This window comes from Carica papaya, chromosome 8 (assembly GCF_054855325.1).
Source record: "Carica papaya isolate Zhongbai chromosome 8, ASM5485532v1, whole genome shotgun sequence".
Lineage (NCBI taxonomy): Eukaryota > Viridiplantae > Streptophyta > Magnoliopsida > Brassicales > Caricaceae > Carica > Carica papaya.
Genome location: NC_142316.1, coordinates 16,745,023 through 16,762,238, shown reverse-complemented (window position 1 = coordinate 16,762,238; position 17,216 = coordinate 16,745,023). Strand labels below are relative to the sequence as shown.

The 17,216-nt window shown below is 46.3% G+C and overlaps 4 non-coding genes and 29 pseudogenes across 4 annotated transcripts; all 33 read left to right on the top strand.

Annotated features, from left to right (window-relative positions):
* Positions 1-83: 83 nt before the first annotated feature.
* LOC148244298 (5S ribosomal RNA) lies at positions 84-202 on the top strand (annotated as a pseudogene).
* Positions 203-762: 560 nt separating this feature from the next.
* On the top strand, positions 763-879 carry LOC148244297 (5S ribosomal RNA; annotated as a pseudogene).
* A 204-nt stretch (positions 880-1,083) lies between these two features.
* Positions 1,084-1,202, top strand: LOC148244296 (5S ribosomal RNA; annotated as a pseudogene).
* A 921-nt stretch (positions 1,203-2,123) lies between these two features.
* Positions 2,124-2,242, top strand: LOC148244295 (5S ribosomal RNA; annotated as a pseudogene).
* A 209-nt stretch (positions 2,243-2,451) lies between these two features.
* LOC148244294 (5S ribosomal RNA) lies at positions 2,452-2,570 on the top strand (annotated as a pseudogene).
* A 562-nt stretch (positions 2,571-3,132) lies between these two features.
* On the top strand, positions 3,133-3,251 carry LOC148244293 (5S ribosomal RNA). Its single transcript, XR_015814478.1, has one exon. It is a non-coding gene; the product is annotated as a 5S ribosomal RNA (ribosomal RNA).
* A 918-nt stretch (positions 3,252-4,169) lies between these two features.
* LOC148244292 (5S ribosomal RNA) lies at positions 4,170-4,288 on the top strand (annotated as a pseudogene).
* Positions 4,289-4,852: 564 nt separating this feature from the next.
* Positions 4,853-4,970, top strand: LOC148244291 (5S ribosomal RNA; annotated as a pseudogene).
* Positions 4,971-5,173: 203 nt separating this feature from the next.
* On the top strand, positions 5,174-5,292 carry LOC148244290 (5S ribosomal RNA; annotated as a pseudogene).
* Positions 5,293-5,501: 209 nt separating this feature from the next.
* Positions 5,502-5,620, top strand: LOC148244289 (5S ribosomal RNA). The gene has a single exon (XR_015814784.1). It is a non-coding gene; the product is annotated as a 5S ribosomal RNA (ribosomal RNA).
* A 203-nt stretch (positions 5,621-5,823) lies between these two features.
* Positions 5,824-5,942, top strand: LOC148244288 (5S ribosomal RNA; annotated as a pseudogene).
* Positions 5,943-6,151: 209 nt separating this feature from the next.
* On the top strand, positions 6,152-6,270 carry LOC148244287 (5S ribosomal RNA). Its single transcript, XR_015814506.1, has one exon. It is a non-coding gene; the product is annotated as a 5S ribosomal RNA (ribosomal RNA).
* Positions 6,271-6,474: 204 nt separating this feature from the next.
* Positions 6,475-6,593, top strand: LOC148244286 (5S ribosomal RNA; annotated as a pseudogene).
* A 209-nt stretch (positions 6,594-6,802) lies between these two features.
* On the top strand, positions 6,803-6,921 carry LOC148244285 (5S ribosomal RNA; annotated as a pseudogene).
* A 563-nt stretch (positions 6,922-7,484) lies between these two features.
* On the top strand, positions 7,485-7,603 carry LOC148244284 (5S ribosomal RNA; annotated as a pseudogene).
* A 207-nt stretch (positions 7,604-7,810) lies between these two features.
* On the top strand, positions 7,811-7,929 carry LOC148244283 (5S ribosomal RNA; annotated as a pseudogene).
* A 560-nt stretch (positions 7,930-8,489) lies between these two features.
* LOC148244282 (5S ribosomal RNA) lies at positions 8,490-8,608 on the top strand (annotated as a pseudogene).
* A 205-nt stretch (positions 8,609-8,813) lies between these two features.
* Positions 8,814-8,932, top strand: LOC148244281 (5S ribosomal RNA). The gene has a single exon (XR_015815497.1). It is a non-coding gene; the product is annotated as a 5S ribosomal RNA (ribosomal RNA).
* Positions 8,933-9,464: 532 nt separating this feature from the next.
* On the top strand, positions 9,465-9,583 carry LOC148244280 (5S ribosomal RNA; annotated as a pseudogene).
* Positions 9,584-9,791: 208 nt separating this feature from the next.
* LOC148244279 (5S ribosomal RNA) lies at positions 9,792-9,911 on the top strand (annotated as a pseudogene).
* Positions 9,912-10,472: 561 nt separating this feature from the next.
* On the top strand, positions 10,473-10,591 carry LOC148244278 (5S ribosomal RNA; annotated as a pseudogene).
* Positions 10,592-11,500: 909 nt separating this feature from the next.
* LOC148244277 (5S ribosomal RNA) lies at positions 11,501-11,619 on the top strand (annotated as a pseudogene).
* A 559-nt stretch (positions 11,620-12,178) lies between these two features.
* Positions 12,179-12,297, top strand: LOC148244276 (5S ribosomal RNA; annotated as a pseudogene).
* A 205-nt stretch (positions 12,298-12,502) lies between these two features.
* On the top strand, positions 12,503-12,621 carry LOC148244275 (5S ribosomal RNA; annotated as a pseudogene).
* A 209-nt stretch (positions 12,622-12,830) lies between these two features.
* Positions 12,831-12,949, top strand: LOC148244274 (5S ribosomal RNA; annotated as a pseudogene).
* A 563-nt stretch (positions 12,950-13,512) lies between these two features.
* LOC148244273 (5S ribosomal RNA) lies at positions 13,513-13,631 on the top strand (annotated as a pseudogene).
* Positions 13,632-13,836: 205 nt separating this feature from the next.
* Positions 13,837-13,955, top strand: LOC148244272 (5S ribosomal RNA; annotated as a pseudogene).
* Positions 13,956-14,160: 205 nt separating this feature from the next.
* On the top strand, positions 14,161-14,279 carry LOC148244271 (5S ribosomal RNA; annotated as a pseudogene).
* Positions 14,280-14,838: 559 nt separating this feature from the next.
* LOC148244270 (5S ribosomal RNA) lies at positions 14,839-14,956 on the top strand (annotated as a pseudogene).
* Positions 14,957-15,161: 205 nt separating this feature from the next.
* LOC148244269 (5S ribosomal RNA) lies at positions 15,162-15,280 on the top strand (annotated as a pseudogene).
* Positions 15,281-15,840: 560 nt separating this feature from the next.
* Positions 15,841-15,958, top strand: LOC148244268 (5S ribosomal RNA; annotated as a pseudogene).
* Positions 15,959-16,161: 203 nt separating this feature from the next.
* LOC148244267 (5S ribosomal RNA) lies at positions 16,162-16,280 on the top strand (annotated as a pseudogene).
* Positions 16,281-16,489: 209 nt separating this feature from the next.
* LOC148244266 (5S ribosomal RNA) lies at positions 16,490-16,608 on the top strand (annotated as a pseudogene).
* The last annotated feature ends 608 nt before the right edge of the window (positions 16,609-17,216 follow it).

Below are 17,216 nucleotides of genomic sequence, written 5' to 3'. Positions count from 1 at the left end.
GAAGTGTGAACGCACAAGGAAACAAATGACCGGAGGGGGAAGAAAGGAGAAGGAGTGTATGTATTTGCAGCGCGAAATTAAACAGGTGCGATCATACCAGCAGTAAAGCCCCGGATCCCATCAGAACTCCGCACTTAAGTGTGCTTGGGTGAGAGTAGTACTCGGATGGGTAACAACTTGGGAAGCCCTCGCGTTGCACCTATTTTTTTCGGATGGGTTGTTTGACGTTACGCGCAAATGGAATTATAAACCGCTGGTTCACTTGCAAAGGTGAGTCACTGTGCCGGGGCATATTACTTGATATTAGAACGAGAAAGAGAGATGCAGAGTGCACGCACAAGGAAACAAATGACGGGTGGGTGGATGGGAGGAGAAAGAGTGTATGTATTTGCAGTGCAGAATGAAACATGAGGGATCATACCAGCACTAATGCAACGGATTCTATCAGAACTCCGCAGATAAGGGTGCTTGTGCGAGAAAAGTACTTGGATGGGTGACCTCCTGCGAAGTCCTTATATTTCACCCATTTTCTTGGGTGGTCCTCGTGTTGCACCCATCTTTTTGCAGATGATTCTTTCGACGTTACGCGCGACTTGATTTATGGTCCGCAGGTTTATTGGCAAACGTGAGTCACGGCGTCGTTGCATTTTACTTGATATTAGAACGAGTACGGGAGGTGCAGTGCGCACGCACAAGGAAACAAATAACGGGATGAGGAAGAAAAGAGAGGAAGTGTATGTATTTGAAGCGCAAAATTAAACAAGTGGCATCATACCAGCACTAATGCACTAGATCCCATCAGAACTCTGCAGTTAAGTGTGCTTTGGCGAGAGTAGTACTCGATGGGTGACCTCTTGGGAAGTCCTTGTATCGCAACAATTTTTTTTCATATGGGTCGTTCGACGTTACGCGCGACTGGAACTATGGTCCGCTGGTTTATACGCAAATGTGAGTCAAGAATCAGTGGCATTTTAATCGATATTAGAACGAGAAGGAGAGGTGCAGTGTGAACGCACAAGGAAACAAATGATGGGAGGGGAGGAGGGAAGAAGGAGTGTATGTATTTTCAGCACGAAATTAAACAGGTGCGGTCACACCAGCACAAATGCACCGGATCCCATCATAACTCCGCAGTTAAGTGTGCTTTGGCGAAAGTAGTACAATGATAGGTTACCTCCAGGGAAGTTCTCGTGTTGCACCCATTTTCTTTTTTTCAGATGTGCTGTTCGACGTTACGCGCGACTTTAATTATGGTCCGCAGATTTATTCGCAAATGTGAGTCACGGCGCCGTGGCATTTTACTTGATATTTGAACGAGAACGAGAGGTGCAGTGCGCACGCACAAGGAAACAAATGACGGGAGGGGGGATGGAGGGAGAAAAAGTGTATGTATTTGCAGCGCAGAATGAAACATGAGCAATCATACCAGCACCAATGCAACGGATTCTATCAGAACTCCGCAAGTTAAGGGTGCTTGGGCGATAGTAGCACTAGGATGGGTGACCTCCTGCGAAGTCCTTATATTTCACCCATTTTCTTAGGAAGTCCTCGTGTTGCACCCATTTTTTTGCAGATGATTCTTTCGACGATACGTGCGACTTGAATTATGGTCCTCAGGTTTATTCGCAAATGTGAGTCACGGCACCGTAGCATTTTACTTTATATTAGAACGAGCACGGGAGGTGCAGTGCGCACGCACAAGGAAACAAATGACGGGAGGGGGGATGGAGGGAGAAAAAGTGTATGTATTTGCAGCGCAGAATGAAACATGAGCAATCATACCAGCACCAATGCAACGGATTCTATCAGAACTCCGCAAGTTAAGGGTGCTTGGGAGAGAGTAGCACTAGGATGGGTGACCTCCTGCGAAGTCCTTATATTTCACAAATTTTCTTAGGAAGTCCTTTTGATGCACCCATTTTTTTGCAGATGATTCTTTCGACGATACGCGTGACTTGAATTGTGGTGCTCAGGTTTATTCGCAAATGTGAGTCACGGAACCGTAGCATTTTACTTTATATTAGAAGGAGCACGGGAGGTGCAGTGCGCACGCACAAGGAAACAAATGACGGGAGGGGGAAGAAAGGGGAATGAGTTTATCTATTTGCAGCGCAAAATTAAACAGGTGCGATCATACCACCACAAATGGACCGGATCCCATCAGAACTCCGTAGTTAAGTGTGCTTTGGGAAAAGTAGTACAATGATGAGTTACCTCGTGGGAAGTTCTCGTGTTGCACCCATTTTTTTTTTTTCAGATGTGTCGTTCGACGTTACTCGCGACTTTAATTATGGTCCGCAGATTTATTCGCAAATGTGAGTCACGGCGCCGTGGCATTTTACTTGATATTTGAACGAGAACGAGAGGTGCAGTGCGCACACACAAGGAAACAAATGACGGGAGGGGGAAGAAAGGATTAGGAGTTTATGTATTTGCAGCGCAAAATTAAATAGGTGCGATCATTCCAGCACTAATGCATCGGATCCCAGTAGAACTCCGCAGTTAAGTGTGCTTGGGCGAGAGTAGTACTCGGATGGGTGACCTCCTGGGAAATCCACGTGTCGCACTAATTTTTTTTTCAGACAGGTCGTACGACGTTACGCGCGACTGGAACTAGGGTCCACTGGTTTATATGCAAATGTGAGTCAAGAAGCAGGGACATTTTAATCAATATTAGAATGAGAAGGAGAGATGCAGAGTGCACGCACAAGGAAACAAATGACGGGAGGGGGGATAGAGGGAGAAAAAGTGTATGTATTTGCAGCGCAGAATGAAACATGAGCAATCATACCAGCACCAATGTAACGGATTCTATTAGAACTCCGCAAGTTAAGAATGCTTTGGCGAGAGTAGCACTAGGATGGGTGACCTCCTGCGAAGTCCTTATATTTAACCCATTTTCTTAAGAAGTCCTCGTGTTGTACCCATTTTTTTGCAGATGATTCTTTCGACGATACGCGCGACTTGAATTATGGTCCTCAGGTTTATTCGCAAATGTGAGTCACGGCACCTTAGCATTTTACTTGATATTAGAACGAGCACGGGAGGTGCAGTGCGTACGCACAAGGAAAGAAATGACGGGAGGGGGAAGAAAGGAGAAGAAGTTTATGTATTTGCAGCGCGGAATTAAACAGGTGCGATCATACCAGCACTAATGCACCGGATCCCATCAGAACTCCGCAGTTAAGTGTGCTTGGGCGAGAGTAGTACTCGGATGGGTGACCTCCTAGGAAGTCCTCGTGTCGCACTAATTTTTTTTCAGACGGGTCGTTCGACGTTGCGCGCGACTGGAACTAGGGTCCACTGGTTTATAAGCAAATGTGAGTCAAGAAGCAGGGGCATTTTAATCGATATTAAAATGAGAAGGAGAGATGCAGAGTGCACGCACAAGGAAACAAATGACGGGAGGGGGGATGGAGGGAGAAAAAGTGTATGTATTTGCAGCGCAGAATGAAAACATGAGCAATCATACCAGCACCAATGCAACGGATTCTTTCAGAACTCTGCAAGTTAAGGGTGCTTGGGCGAGAGTAGCACTAGGATGGGTGACCTCCTGCGAAGTCCTTATATTTCACCCATTTTCTTAGGAAGTCCTCGTGTTGTACCAATTTTTTTGCAGATGATTCTTTCGACGATACGCGTGACTTGAATTATGGTCCTCAGGTTTATTCGCAAATGTGAGTCACGGCACCGTAGCATTTTACTTTATATTAGAAGGAGCACGGGAGGTGCAGTGCGCACGCACAAGAAAACAAATGACGGGAGGGGGGATGGAGGGAGAAAAAGTGTATGTATTTGCAGCGCAGAATGAAACATGAGCAATCATACCAGCACCAATGCAACGGATTCTATCAGAACTCCGCAAGTTAAGGGTGCTTGGGCGAGAGTAGCAATAGGATGGGTGACCTCCTGCGAAGTCCTTATATTTCACAAATTTTCTTAAGAAGTCCTTGTGTTGCACCCATTTTTTTGCAGATGATTCTTTCGACGATACGCGTGACTTGAATTATGGTCCTCAAGTTTATTCGCAAATGTGAGTCACGGCACCGTAGCATTTTACTTTATATTAGAAGGAGCACGGGAGGTGCAGTGCGCACGCACAAGGAAACAAATGACGGGAGGGGGAAGAAAGGGGAATGAGTTTATGTATTTGCAGCGCAAAATTAAACAGGTGCGATCATACCAGCACAAATGGACCGGATCCCATCAGAACTCCGCAGTTAAGTGTGCTTTGGTGAAAGTAGTACAATGATGGGTTACCTCGTGGGAAGTTCTCGTGTTGCACCCATTTTCTTTTTTTCAGATGTGCCGTTCGACGTTACGCGTGACTTTAATTATGGTCCGTAGATTTATTCGCAAAGGTGAGTCACGACGCCGTGGCATTTTACTTGATATTTGAACGAGAACGAGAGATGCAGAGTGCACGCACAAGGAAACAAATGACGGGAGGGGGAAGAAAGGAGAAAGAGTGTATGTATTTGCAGTGCAGAATGAAACATGAGGGATCATACCAGCACTAATACAACGGATTCTATCAGAACTCCGCAGTTAATGGTGCTTGGGCGAAAAAAGTTCTCGGATGGGTGACCTCCTGCGAAGTCCTTATATTTCACCCACTTTCTTGGGAAGTCCTCGTGTTGCACCCGTCTTTTTGCAGATGATTCTTTCGAAGTTATGCGCGACTTGATTTATGGTCTGCAGGTTTATTCGCAAATGTGAGTCACGGTGCCGTGGCATTTTACTTGATATTAGAACGAGTACGGGAGGTGCAGTGCGCACGCACAAGGAAACAAATGACGGGATGAGGAAGAAACGAGAATGTGTGTATGTATTTGAAGCGCAAAATTAAACAAGTGGCATCATACCAGCACTACTGCACTGGATCCCATCAGAACTCTGCAGTTAAGTATGCTTGGGCGAGTGTAGTACTCGGATGGGTGACCTCTTGGGAAGTCCTCGTATCGCAACAATTTTTTTTCAGATGGGTCGTTCGACGTTAGGCACGACTGGAACTATGGTCCGCTGGTTTATACGCAAATGTGAGTCAAGAATCAGGGGCATTTTAATCGATATTAGAACGAGAAGGAGAGGTGCAGTGTGAACGCACAAGGAAACAAATGATGGGAGGGGAGAGGGAAGAAGGAGTGTATGTATTTTCAGCACGAAATTAAACAGGTGCGGTCACACCAGCACAAATGCACCTGATCCCATCAGAACTCCGCAGTTAAGTGTGCTTTGGCGAAAGTAGTACAATGATGGGTTACCTCCTGGGAAGTTCTCGTGTTGCACCCATTTTCTTTTTTTCAGAAGTGTCGTTCGACGTTACGCGCGACCTAAATTATGGTCTGCAGATTTATTCGCAAATGTGAGTCACAGCGCCGTGGTATTTTACTTGATATTTGAACGAGAACGAGAAGTGCAGTGCGCACGCACAAGGAAATAAATGACGGGAGGGAGAAGAAAGGAGAATGAGTTTATGTATTTGCAGCGCGAAATTAAACGGGTGCGGTCATACCAGCACTAATGCACCGGATCCCATCAGATCTCCGCAGTTAAGTGTGCTTGGGCGAGAGTAGTACTCGGATGGGTGACCTCTTGTGAAGTCCTCGTGTCGCACCAATTTTTTATCAGACGGGTCGTTCGACGTTAAGCGCGACTGGAACTACAATCCGCTGGTTTATACGCAAATGTGAGTCAAGAATCAGGGGCATTTTAATCGATATTGGAACGAGAAGGAGAGGTGCAGTGTGAACGCTCAAGGAAACAAATGATGGGAGGGGAGAGGGAAGAAGGAGTGTATGTATTTTCAGCACGAAATTAAACAGGTGCGGTCACACCAGCACAAATGCAACGGATCCCATCAGAACTTCGCAGTTAAGTGTGCTTTGGCGAAAGTAGTACAATGATGGGTTACCTCCTGGGAAGTTCTCGTGTTGCACCCATTTTCTTTTTTTCAGATGTGTCGTTCGACGTTACGCGCGACTTTAATTATGGTCCGCAGATTTATTCGCAAATGTGAGTCACGGCGCGGTGGTATTTTACTTGATATTTGAACGAGAACGAGAGGTGCAGTGCGCACGCACAAGGAAACAAATGACGGGAAGGGGAAGAAAGGAGAATGAGTTTATGTATTTGCAGCGCGGAATTAAACGGGTGCGGTCATACCAGCACTAATGCACCGGATCCCATCAGAACTCCGCAGTTAAGTGTGCTTGGGCGAGAGTAGTACTCGGATGGGTGACCTCTTGTGAAGTCCTCGTGTCGCACCAATTTTTTATCAGACGGGTCGTTCAAGGTTAAGCGCGACTGGAACTACAATCCGCTGGTTTATACGCAAATGTGAGTCAAGAATCTGGGGCATTTTAATCGATATTAGAACGAGAAGGAGAGATGCAGTGTGAATGCACAAGGAAACAAATGATGGGAGGGGGGGAGGGAAGAAGGAGTGTATGTATTTTATGCCCGAAATTAAACAGGTGCGCTCACACCAGCACAAATACACCGGATCCCATCAGAACTCCGCAGTTAAGTGTGCTTTAACGAAAGTAGTACAATGATGGGTTACCTCTTGGGAAGTTCTCGTGTTGCACCCATTTTCTTTTTTTCAGATGTGCCGTTCGACGTTACGCGCGACTTTAATTATGGTCCGCAGATTTATTCGCAAATGTGAGTCACGGTGCTGTGGCATTTTACTTGATATTTGAACGAGAACGAGAGGTGCAGTGCGCACGCACAAGGAAACAAATGACGGGAGGGGGAAGAACAGAGAAGTAGTTTATGTATTTGCAGCGCGAACTTAAACGGGTGCGATCAAACTAGCACTAATGCACCGGAGCCCATCAGAACTTCGCAATTAAGTGTGCTTGGGCGAGAGTAGTACTCGGATGGGTGACCTCCTGGGAAGTCCTCGTGTCGCACTAAATTTTTTTTTCAGACGGGTCGTTCTACGTTACGCGCGACTGGAACTAGGGTCCACTGTTTTATATGCAAATGTGAGTCAAGAAGCAGGGGCATTTTAATCGATATTAGAACGAGAAGGAGAGATGCAGAGTGCACGCACAAGGGAACAAATGACGGGAGGGGGGATGGAGGGAGAAAAAGTGTATGTATTTGCAGCGCAGAATGAAACATGAGCAATCATACCAGCACCAATGCAACGGATTCTATCAGAACTCTGCAAGTTAAGGGTGCTTGGGCGAGAAAAGTACTCGGATGGGTGACCTCCTGCGAAGTCCTTATATTTCACCCATTTTCTTAGGAAGTCCTCGTGTTGCACCTATTTTTTTGCAGATGATTCTTTCGACGTTACGCGCGACTTAAATTATGGTCCTCAGGTTTATTCGCAAATGTGAGTCACGGCGCCGTGACATTTTACTTGATATTAGAACGAGAACGGGAGGTGCAGTGCGCACGCACAAGGAAACAAATGACGAGAGGGGGAAGAAAGGGGAATGAGTTTATGTATTTGCAGCGCGAAATTAAACAGGTGCGATCATACCAGCACTAATGCACCGGATCCCATCAGAACTTCGCAGTTATGTGTGCTTGGGGGAGATTAGTACTCGGATGGATAACCTCCTGGGAAGTCCTCGTGTCGCACCAATTTATTTTTTCAGACGGGTCGTTCAACGTTACGCATGTCTGGAACTAGGGTCCGCTGGTTTATACGCAAATCTGAGTCAAGAAGCAGGGGCATTTTAATCGATATTAGAACGAGAATGAGAGGTGAAGTGTGAACGCACAAGGAAACAAATGACGGGAGGGGGAAGAAAGGAGAAGGAGTGTATGTATTTGCAGCGTGAAATTAAATAGGTCTGATTATACCAGCACTATAGCTCCGGATCCCATCAGAACTCCGTAGTTAAGTGTGCTTGGGCGAGAGTAGTACTCGGATGGGTGACCACCTGGGAAGCCCTCGTGTTGCACCAATTTTTTTTCGGATGGGTTGTTCGACGTTACGCGCGAATGGAATTATAAACCGCTGGTTCATTTGCAAAGGTGAGTCACGGTGCCGGGGCATATTACTTGATATTAGAACGAGAAAGAGAGATGCAGAGTGCACGCACAAGGAAACAAATGACGGGAGGGGGGATGGAAGGAGAAAGAGTGTATGTATTTGCAGTGCAGAATGAAACATGAGGGATCATACCAGCCCTAATGCAACGGATTCTATCAGAACTCCGTAGGTAAGGGTGCTTGGGCGAGAGTAGTACTAGCATGGGTTACCTCCTGCGAAGTCCTTATATTTCACCCATTTTCTTGTGAAGTTCTCGTGTTGCACCCATTTTTTTGCAGATAATTCTTTCGACGTTACGCGCGACTTGAATTATGGTCCTCAGGTTTTTTCGCAAATGTGAGTCACGGCGCCGTGACATTTTACTTGATATTAGAACGAGAACGGGAGGTGCAGTGCGCACGCACAAGGAAACAAATGACGGGAGGGGGAAGAAAGGGGAATGAGTTTATGTATTTGTAGCGCAAAATTAAACGGGTGCGATCATACCAGCACAAATGCACCAGATCCCATCAGAACTCCGCAGTTAAGTGTGCTTAGGCGAGATTTGTACTCGGATGGGTGACCTCCTGGGAAGTCCTTGTGTCGCACCAATTTTTTTTCAGACGGGTCATTCGACGTTAGGCGCGTCTGGAACTAGGGTCCGCTGGTTTATACACAAATGTGAGTCTATAAGCAGGGGCATTTTAATCGATATTAGAACGAGAATGAGAGGTGAAGTGTTAACGCACAAGGATACAAATGACTGGAGGGGGAAGAAAGGAGAAGGAGTGTATGTATTTGCAGCGCGAAATTAAAAAGGTGCGATCATACCAGCACTAAAGCCCCGGATCCCATCAGAACTCCGCAGTTAAGTGTGCTTGGGCGAGAGTAGTACTCGGATAGGTGACCACCTGGGAAGCCCTCGTGTTGTACCTTTTTTTTTTCGGATTGGTTGTTCGACGTTACGCGCGAATGGAATTATAAACCGCTGGTTCATTTGCAAAGGTGAGTCACAATGCGGGGGCATATTACTTGATATTAGAACGAGAAAGAGAGATGCAGAGTGCACGCACAAGGAAACAAATGACGGGAGGGGGGATGGGAGGAGAAACTATGTATGTATTTGCAATGCAGAATGAAACATGAGGGATCATACCAGCACTAATGCAACGGATTCTATCAGAACTCCGCAGTTAAGTGTCCTTTGGCGAAAGTAGTATAATGATGGGTTACCTCCTTGGAAGTTCTCGTGTTGCACCCATTTTTTTTTTTTCAGATGTGCCGTTCGACCTTACGCGCGACCTTAATTATGGTCCGCAGATTTTTTCGCAAATGTAAGTCACGGCGCCGTGGCATTTTACTTGATATTTGAGCGAGAACGAGAGGTGCTGTGCGCACGCACAAGAAAACAAATGATGGGAGGTGGAATAAAGGAGAAGGAGTTTATGTATTTGCAGCGAAATTAAACAGGTTCGATCATACCAGCACTAATGCACCGGATCCCATCAGAACTCCGCAGTTAAGTATGCTTGGGCGAGAGTAGTACTCGAATGGGTTACCTCTTGGGAAATCCTCGTGTCGCACTAATTTTTTTTTTCAGACGGGTCGTTCGACGTTACGCGCGACTGGAACAAGGGTTCACTGGTTTATACGCAAATGTGAGTCAAGAAGCAGGAGCATTTTAATCGATATTAGAACGAGAAAGAGAGATGCAGAGTGCACGCACAAGGAAACAAATGACGGGAGGGGGGATGGAGGTAGAGAAAGTATATGTATTTGCAGCACAGAATGAAACATGAGCAATCATACCAGCACCAATGCAACGGATTCTATCAGAACTCCGCAAGTTAAAGGTGCTTGGGCGAGAGTAGTACCCGGATGGGTGACCTCCTGGGAAGTCCTCGTGTCGCCTTAATTTTTTTTTTTCAGACGGGTCGTTCGACGTTATGTGCGACTGCAACTAGGGTCCCCTGGTTTATACGCAAATGTGAGTCAAGAAGTAGGGGCATTTTAATCGATATTAGAACGAGAAGGAGATATGCAGAGTGCACGCACAAGGAAACAAATGACGGGAGGGGGAGGGAAGGAGAAAGAGTGTATGTATTTTCAGCACGAAATGAAACAGGTGCGATCATACCAGTACTAATGCATCGGATTCTATCAGAACTCCGTAGGTAAGGTGCTTGGGCGAGAGTAGTACTAGCATGGGTTACCTCCTGCGAAGTCCTTATATTTCACCCATTTTCTTGTGAAGTCCTCGTGTTGCACCCATTTTTTAACAGATGATTCTTTCGACGTTACGCACAACTTGAATTATGGTCCTCAGGTTAATTCGCAAATGTGAGTCACGACACCGTAGTATTTTACTTGATATTAGAACGAGCACGGGAGGTGCAGTGCGCACGCACAAGGAAAGAAATGACGGGAGGGGGAAGAAAGTAGAAGGAGTTTATGTATTTGCAGCGCGGAATTAAACGGGTGCGATCATACCAGCACTAATGCACTGGATCCCATCAGAACTCTGCAGTTAAGTTTGCTTGGCCGAGAGTAGTACTCGGATGGGTGACCTCTTGGGAAGTCCTTGTGTCGCACCAATTTTTTTTCAGACGGGTCGTTCGACGTTACGCGCGACTTGAACTATGGTTCGCTGGTTTATACGCAAATGTGAGTCAAGAAGCAGGGGCATTTTAATAGATATTAGAACGAGAAGGAGAGGTGCAGTGTGAACGCACAATGAAACAATTGATGGGAGGGGGAGGGAAGGAGAAAGAGTGTATGTATTTTCAGCACGAAATGAAACAGGTGCGATCATACCAGCACCAATGCTTCAGATTCTATCAGAACTCCGTAGGTAATGGTGCTTGGGCGAGAGTAGTACTAGCATGGGTTACCTCCTGCGAAGTCCTTATATTTCACCCATTTTCTTGTGAAGTCCTTGTGTTGCACCCATTTTTTTGCAGATGATTCTTTCGACATTACGCGTGACTTGAATTATGGTCCTCAAGTTTATTCGCAAATGTGAGTCACGGTGCCGTGGCATTTTACTTGATATTAGAACGAGAACGGGAGGTGCAGTGCGCACGCACAAGGAAACAAATGACGGGAGGGGAGATGGAGGGAGAAAAAGTGTATGCAGCGCAGAATGAAACATGAGCAATCATACCAGCTCCAATGCCACGGATTCTATCAGAACTACGCAAGCTAAGGGTGCTTGGGCGAGAGTTGCACTAGGATGGGTGACCTCCTGCGAAGTCCTTATATTTCACCCATTTTCTTAGGAAGTCCTCGTTTTGCACCCATTTTTTTGCAGTTAATTCTTTCGACGATACGCACGAGTTGAATTATGGTCCTCAGGTTTATTCGCAAATGTGAGTCACGGCACCGTAGCATTTTACTTGATATTAGAACGAGCACGGGAAGTGCAGTGTGCACGCACAAGGAAACAAATGACGAGAGGGGGAAGAAAGGAGAAGGAGTTTATGTATTTGCAGCGCGAAATTAAACGGGTGCGATCATATCAGCACTAATGCACCAGATCCCATCAAAAGTCCGCAGTTAAGTGTGCTTGGGCGAGAGTAGTACTCGGATGGGTGACCTCCTGGGAAGTCCTCGTGTCGCACCAATTTTTTTTCAGACGGGTCGTTCGACGTTACGCGCGACTGGAACTTGAGTCCGCTGGTTTATACGCAAATGTGAGTCAAGAAGCAGGGGCATTTTAATCGATATTAGAACAAGAAGGAGAGGTGTAGTGTGAACGCACAAGGAAACAATTGATGGGAGGGGGAGGGAAGGAGAAGGAGTGTATGTATTTTCAGCACGAAATGAAACAAGTGCGATCATACCAACACTAATGCAACGGATTCTATCAGAGCTCCGTAGGTAAGGGTGCTTGGGCGAAAGTAGTACTAGCAAGGGTTACCTCCTGCGAAGTCCTTATATTGCACCCATTTTATTGTGAAGTCCTCGTGTTGCACCCATTTTTTTGCAGATGATTCTTTCGACGTTACGCGCGACTTGAATTATGGTCCTCAGGTTTATTCGCAAATTTGAGTCACGGCACCGTAGTATTTTACTTGACAAAAAAACGAGCACGGGAGGTGCAGTGCGCACGCACAAGGAAACAAAGGACGGGAGGGAGAAGAAAGGAGAAGGAATTTATGTATTTGCAGCGCGAAATTAAACGGGTGCGATCATACCAGCACTAATGCACCGTATCCCATCAGAACTCCACAGTTAAGTGTGCTTGGGCGAGAGTAGTACTCGGATGGGTGACCTCCTGGGAAGTCCTTGTGTTGCACCAATTTTTTTTCAGACGGGTCGTTCGACGTTACGCGCGACTTGAACTATTGTCCGCTGGTTTATACGCAAATGTGAGTCAAGAATCAGGGGCATTTTAATTGATATTCGAACGAGAAGGAGAGGTGCAGTGTGAACGCACAAGGAAACAAATGATGGGAGGGTGGGGAGGGAAGAAGGAGTGTATGTATTTTCAGCACAAAATTAAACAGGTGCTGTCACACCAGCACTAATGCACCGGATCCCATCAGAACTCCGCAGTTAAGTGTGCTTTGGCGAAAGTAGTACAATGATGGGTTACCTCCTGGGAAGTTCTCGTGTTGCACCCATTTTCTTTTTTTCAGATGTGCCGTTCGACGTTACGCGCGACTTTAATTATGGACTGCAGATTTATTCGCAAATGTGAGTCACGGCGTGGTGGCATTTTACTTGATATTTGAACGAGAACGAGAGGTGCAGTGCGCACGCACAAGGAAACAAATGACGGGAGGGGGTAGAAAGGAGAATGAGTTTATGTAATTGCAGCGCGAAATTAAACAGGTGCGATCATACCAGCACTAATGCACCGGATCCCATCAGTGCTCAGCAGTTAAGTGTGCTTGGGAGAGAGTAGTACTCGGATGGGTGACCTCCTGGGAAGTTCTCGTGTCGCACTAATTTTTTTTTTCAAATGGGTCGTTCGACGTTACGCGCGACTGGAACTAGGGTCCACTGGTTTATACGCAAATGTGAGTCAAGAAGCAGGGGCATTTTAATCGATATTAGAACGAGAAGGAGAGATGCAGAGTGCACGCACAAGGAAACAAATGACGGGAGGGGGGATGGAGAGAGATAAAGTGTATGTATTTGCAGCGCAGAATGAAACATGAGCAATCATACCAACACCAATGCAACGGATTCTATCAGAACTCCGCAAGTTAAGGGTGCTTGGGCGAGAGTAGTACTAGCATGGATTACCTCCTGTGAAGTCCTTATATTTCACCTATTTTCTTGTTAAGTCCTCGTGTTGCACCCATTTTTTTGCAGATGATTCTTTCGACATTACGCGCGACTTGAATTATGGTCCTCAGGTTTATTCGCAAATGTGAGTCACGGCGCCGTGGCATTTTACTTGATATTAGAACGAGAACGGGAGGTGCAGTGCGCACGCACAAGGAAACAAATGACGGGAGGGGAAAGAAAGGGGAATGAGTTTATGTATTTGCAGCGCGAAATTAAACAGGTGCGATCACACCAGCATTAATGCACTGGATCCCATCAGAACTCCGCAGTTATGTGTGCTTGGGCGAGATTAGTACTCGGATGGGTGACCACTTGGGAAGCCCTCGTGTTGCACATATTATTTTTCGGATGGGTTGTTCGACGTTACGCGCGAATGGAATTATAAACCACTGGTTCATTTGCAAAGGTGAGTCACGGTGCCGGGGCATATTACTTGATATTAGAACGAGAAAGAGAGATGCTGAGTGCACGCACAGGTAAACAAATGACGGGAGGGGGAAGAAAGGAGAAGGAGTTTATGTATTTGCAGAGCGAAATTAAACAGGTGCGATCATACCAGCACTAATGCAACCGATCCCATCATAACTTCGCAGTTAAGTGTGCTTGGGCGAGAGTAGTACTCGGATGGGCGACCACTTGGGAAGTCCTCGTGTTGCACCCATTTTTTTGCAGATGATTCTTTCGACGTTATGCGCGACTTGAATTTTGGTCCTCAGGTTTATTCGCAAATGTGAGTCACGGCGTCGTAGGATTTTACTTGATATTAAAACGAGCACGGGAGGTGCAGTGCGCACGCACAAGGAAACAAATGACGGGAGGGGGAAGAAAGGAATAGGAGTTTATGTATTTGCAGCGCGAAATTAAACGGGTGCGATCATACCAGCACTAATGCAACGGATCCCATCATAACTCTGCAGTTAAGTGTGCTTGGGCGAGAGTAGTACTCGGATGGGTGACCTCTTGGGAAGTTCTCATGTCCCACAAATTTTTTTTCAGACGGGTCGTTCGACGTTACGCGCAACTGGAACTATGGTCCACTTGTTTATACGCAAACGTGAGTCAAGAAGTAGGGGCATATTAATCGATATTAGAACAAGAAAAAGAGGTGCAGTGTGAACGCACAAGGAAACAAATGATGGGAGGGGGGAGGGAAGGAGAAGGAGTGTATGTATTTTCAGTACGAAATGAAACAGGTGCGATCATACCAGCACTAATGCAACAGATTCTATCAGAACTCCGTAGGTAAGGGTGCTTGGGCGAGAGTAGTACTAGCATGGGTTACCTCCTGCGAAGTCCTTATATTTCACCCATTTTCTTGTGAAGTCCTCGTGTCGCACCAATTTTTTTTAGACAGGTCGTTCGACGTTACGCTCGTCTTGAACTAGGGTCCGCTGGTTTATACGCAAATATGAGTCAAGAAGCAGGGGCATTTTAATCGATATTAGAACGAGAATGAGAGGTGAAGTGTGAACGCACAAGGAAACAAATGACGGGAGGGGGAAGAAAGGAGAAGGAGTGTATGTATTTGCAGCGCGAAACTAAACAGGTGCGATCATACCAGCACTAAAGCCCCGGATCCCATCAGAACCCCGCAGTTAAGTGTGCTTGGCGAGATTAGTACTCGGATGGTTGACCTCTTGGGAAGTCCTCGTGTCGCACCAATTTTTTTTCAGACGGGTCGTTCGACGTTACGCGCGTCTGGAACTAGGGTCCACTGGTTTATACGCAAATGTGAGTCAAGAAGCAGGGGCATTTTAATCGATATTATAACGAGAATGAGAGGTGAAGTGTGAACGCACAAGGAAACAAATGGCGGGAGGCGGAAGAAAGGAGAAGGAGTGTATGTATTTGCAGCGCGAAATTAAACAGGTGCGATCATACCAGCACTAAAGCTCTGGATTCTATCAGAACTCCGCAGTTAAGTGTGCTTGGGCGAGAGTAGTACTAGGATGGGTGTCCACCTGGAAAGCCCTCGTGTTGCACCTATTTTTTTTCGGATGGGTTGTTCGACGTTACGTGCGAATGGAATTATAAACCGCTTGTTCATTTGCAAAGGTGAGTCACGGTACCGGGGCATATTACTTGATATTAGAACGAGAAAGAGAGATACAGAGTGCACGCACAAGGAAACAAATGACGGGAGGGGGGATGGGAGGAGAAAGAGTGTATGTATTTGCAGTGCAGAATGAAACATGAGGGATCATACCAGCACTAATGCAACGGATTCTATTAGAACTCCGCAGTTAAGGGTGCTTGGGCGAGAAAAGTACTCGGATGGGTGACCTCCTGCGAAGTCCTTATATTTCACCCATTTTCTTGGGAGGTCCTCGTGTTGCACCCATCTTTTTGCAGATGATTCTTTCGACGTTACGCACGACTTGATTTATGGTCGCAGGTTTATTCGCAAATGTGAGTCACGGCGCTGTGACATTTTACTTGATATTAGAACGAGTACGGGAGGTGCAATGCGCACGCACAAGGAAACAAATGACGGGAGGAGGAAGAAAAGAGAAGGAGTGTATGTATTTGAAGCGCAAAATTAAACAAGTGGCATCATAGCAGCACTAATGCACTGGATCACATCAGAACTCTGCAGTTAAGTGTGCTTGGGCGAGAGTAGTACTCAGATGGGTGACCTCTTGGGAAGTTCTCGTATCGCAACAATTTTTTTTCAGATGGGTCGTTCGACGTTACGCGCGACTGGAACTATGGTCCACTGGTTTATACGCAAATGTGAGTCAAGAATCAGGGGCATTTTAATCGATATTAGAACGAGAAGTAGAGGTGAAGTGTGAACGCACAAGGAAACAAATGATGGGAGGGGGGAGGGAAGAGGGAGTGTATGTATTTTCAGCACGAAATTAAGCAGGTGCGGTCACACCAGCACAAATGCACCAGATCCCATCAGAACTCCGCAGTTAAGTATGCTTTGGCGAGAGTAGTACAATGATGGGTTACCTCCTGGGAAGTTCTCGTGTTGCACCCATTTTCTTTTTTTCAGATGTGCCGTTCTACGTTACGCGCGACTTTAATTATGGTCCGCAGATTTATTCGCAAATGTGAGTCACGGCGCCGTGGCATTTTACTTGATATTTGAACGAGAACGAGAGGTGCAGTGCGCAGGCACAAGGAAACAAATGACGGGAGGGGGAAGAAAGGAGAAGGAGTTTATGTATTTGCAGCGCGAAATTAAACAGGTGCGATCATACCAACACTAATGCACCGGATCACATCAGAACTCCGCAGTTAAGTGTGCTTGGGCGAGAGTAGTACTCGGATGGGTTACCTCCTGGGAAGTCCTCGTGTCGCACTAATTTTTTTTTTCAGATGGGTCGTTCGACGTTACACGCGACTGGAACTAGGGTCAACTGGTTTATACACAAATGTGAGTCAAGAAGCAGGGGCATTTTAATTGATATTAGAACGAGAAGGAGAGATGCAAAGTGCACGTACAAGGAAACAAATGACGAGAGGGGGGATGGAGGGAGAAAAAGTGATGTATTTGCAGCGCAGAATGAAACATGAGCAATCATACCAGCACCAATGCAACGGATTCTATCAGAACTCCGCAAGTTAAGGGTGCTTGGGCGAGAGTAGCACTAGGATGGGTGACCTCCTGCGAAGTCCTTATATTTCACCCATTTTCTTAGGAAGTCCTCGTGTTGCACCCATTTTTTTGCAGATGATTCTTTCGACGATACGCACGACTTGAATTATGGTCCTCATGTTTATTCGAAAATGTGAGTCACAGCACCGTAGCATTTTACTTGACATTAGAACGAGCACGGTAGGTGCAGTGCGCACGCACAAGGAAACAAATGACGGGAGGAGGAAGAAAAGAGAAGGAGTGTATGTATTTGAAGCGCAAAATTAAACAAGTTGCATCATACCAGCACTAATGCACTGGATCCCATCAGAACTC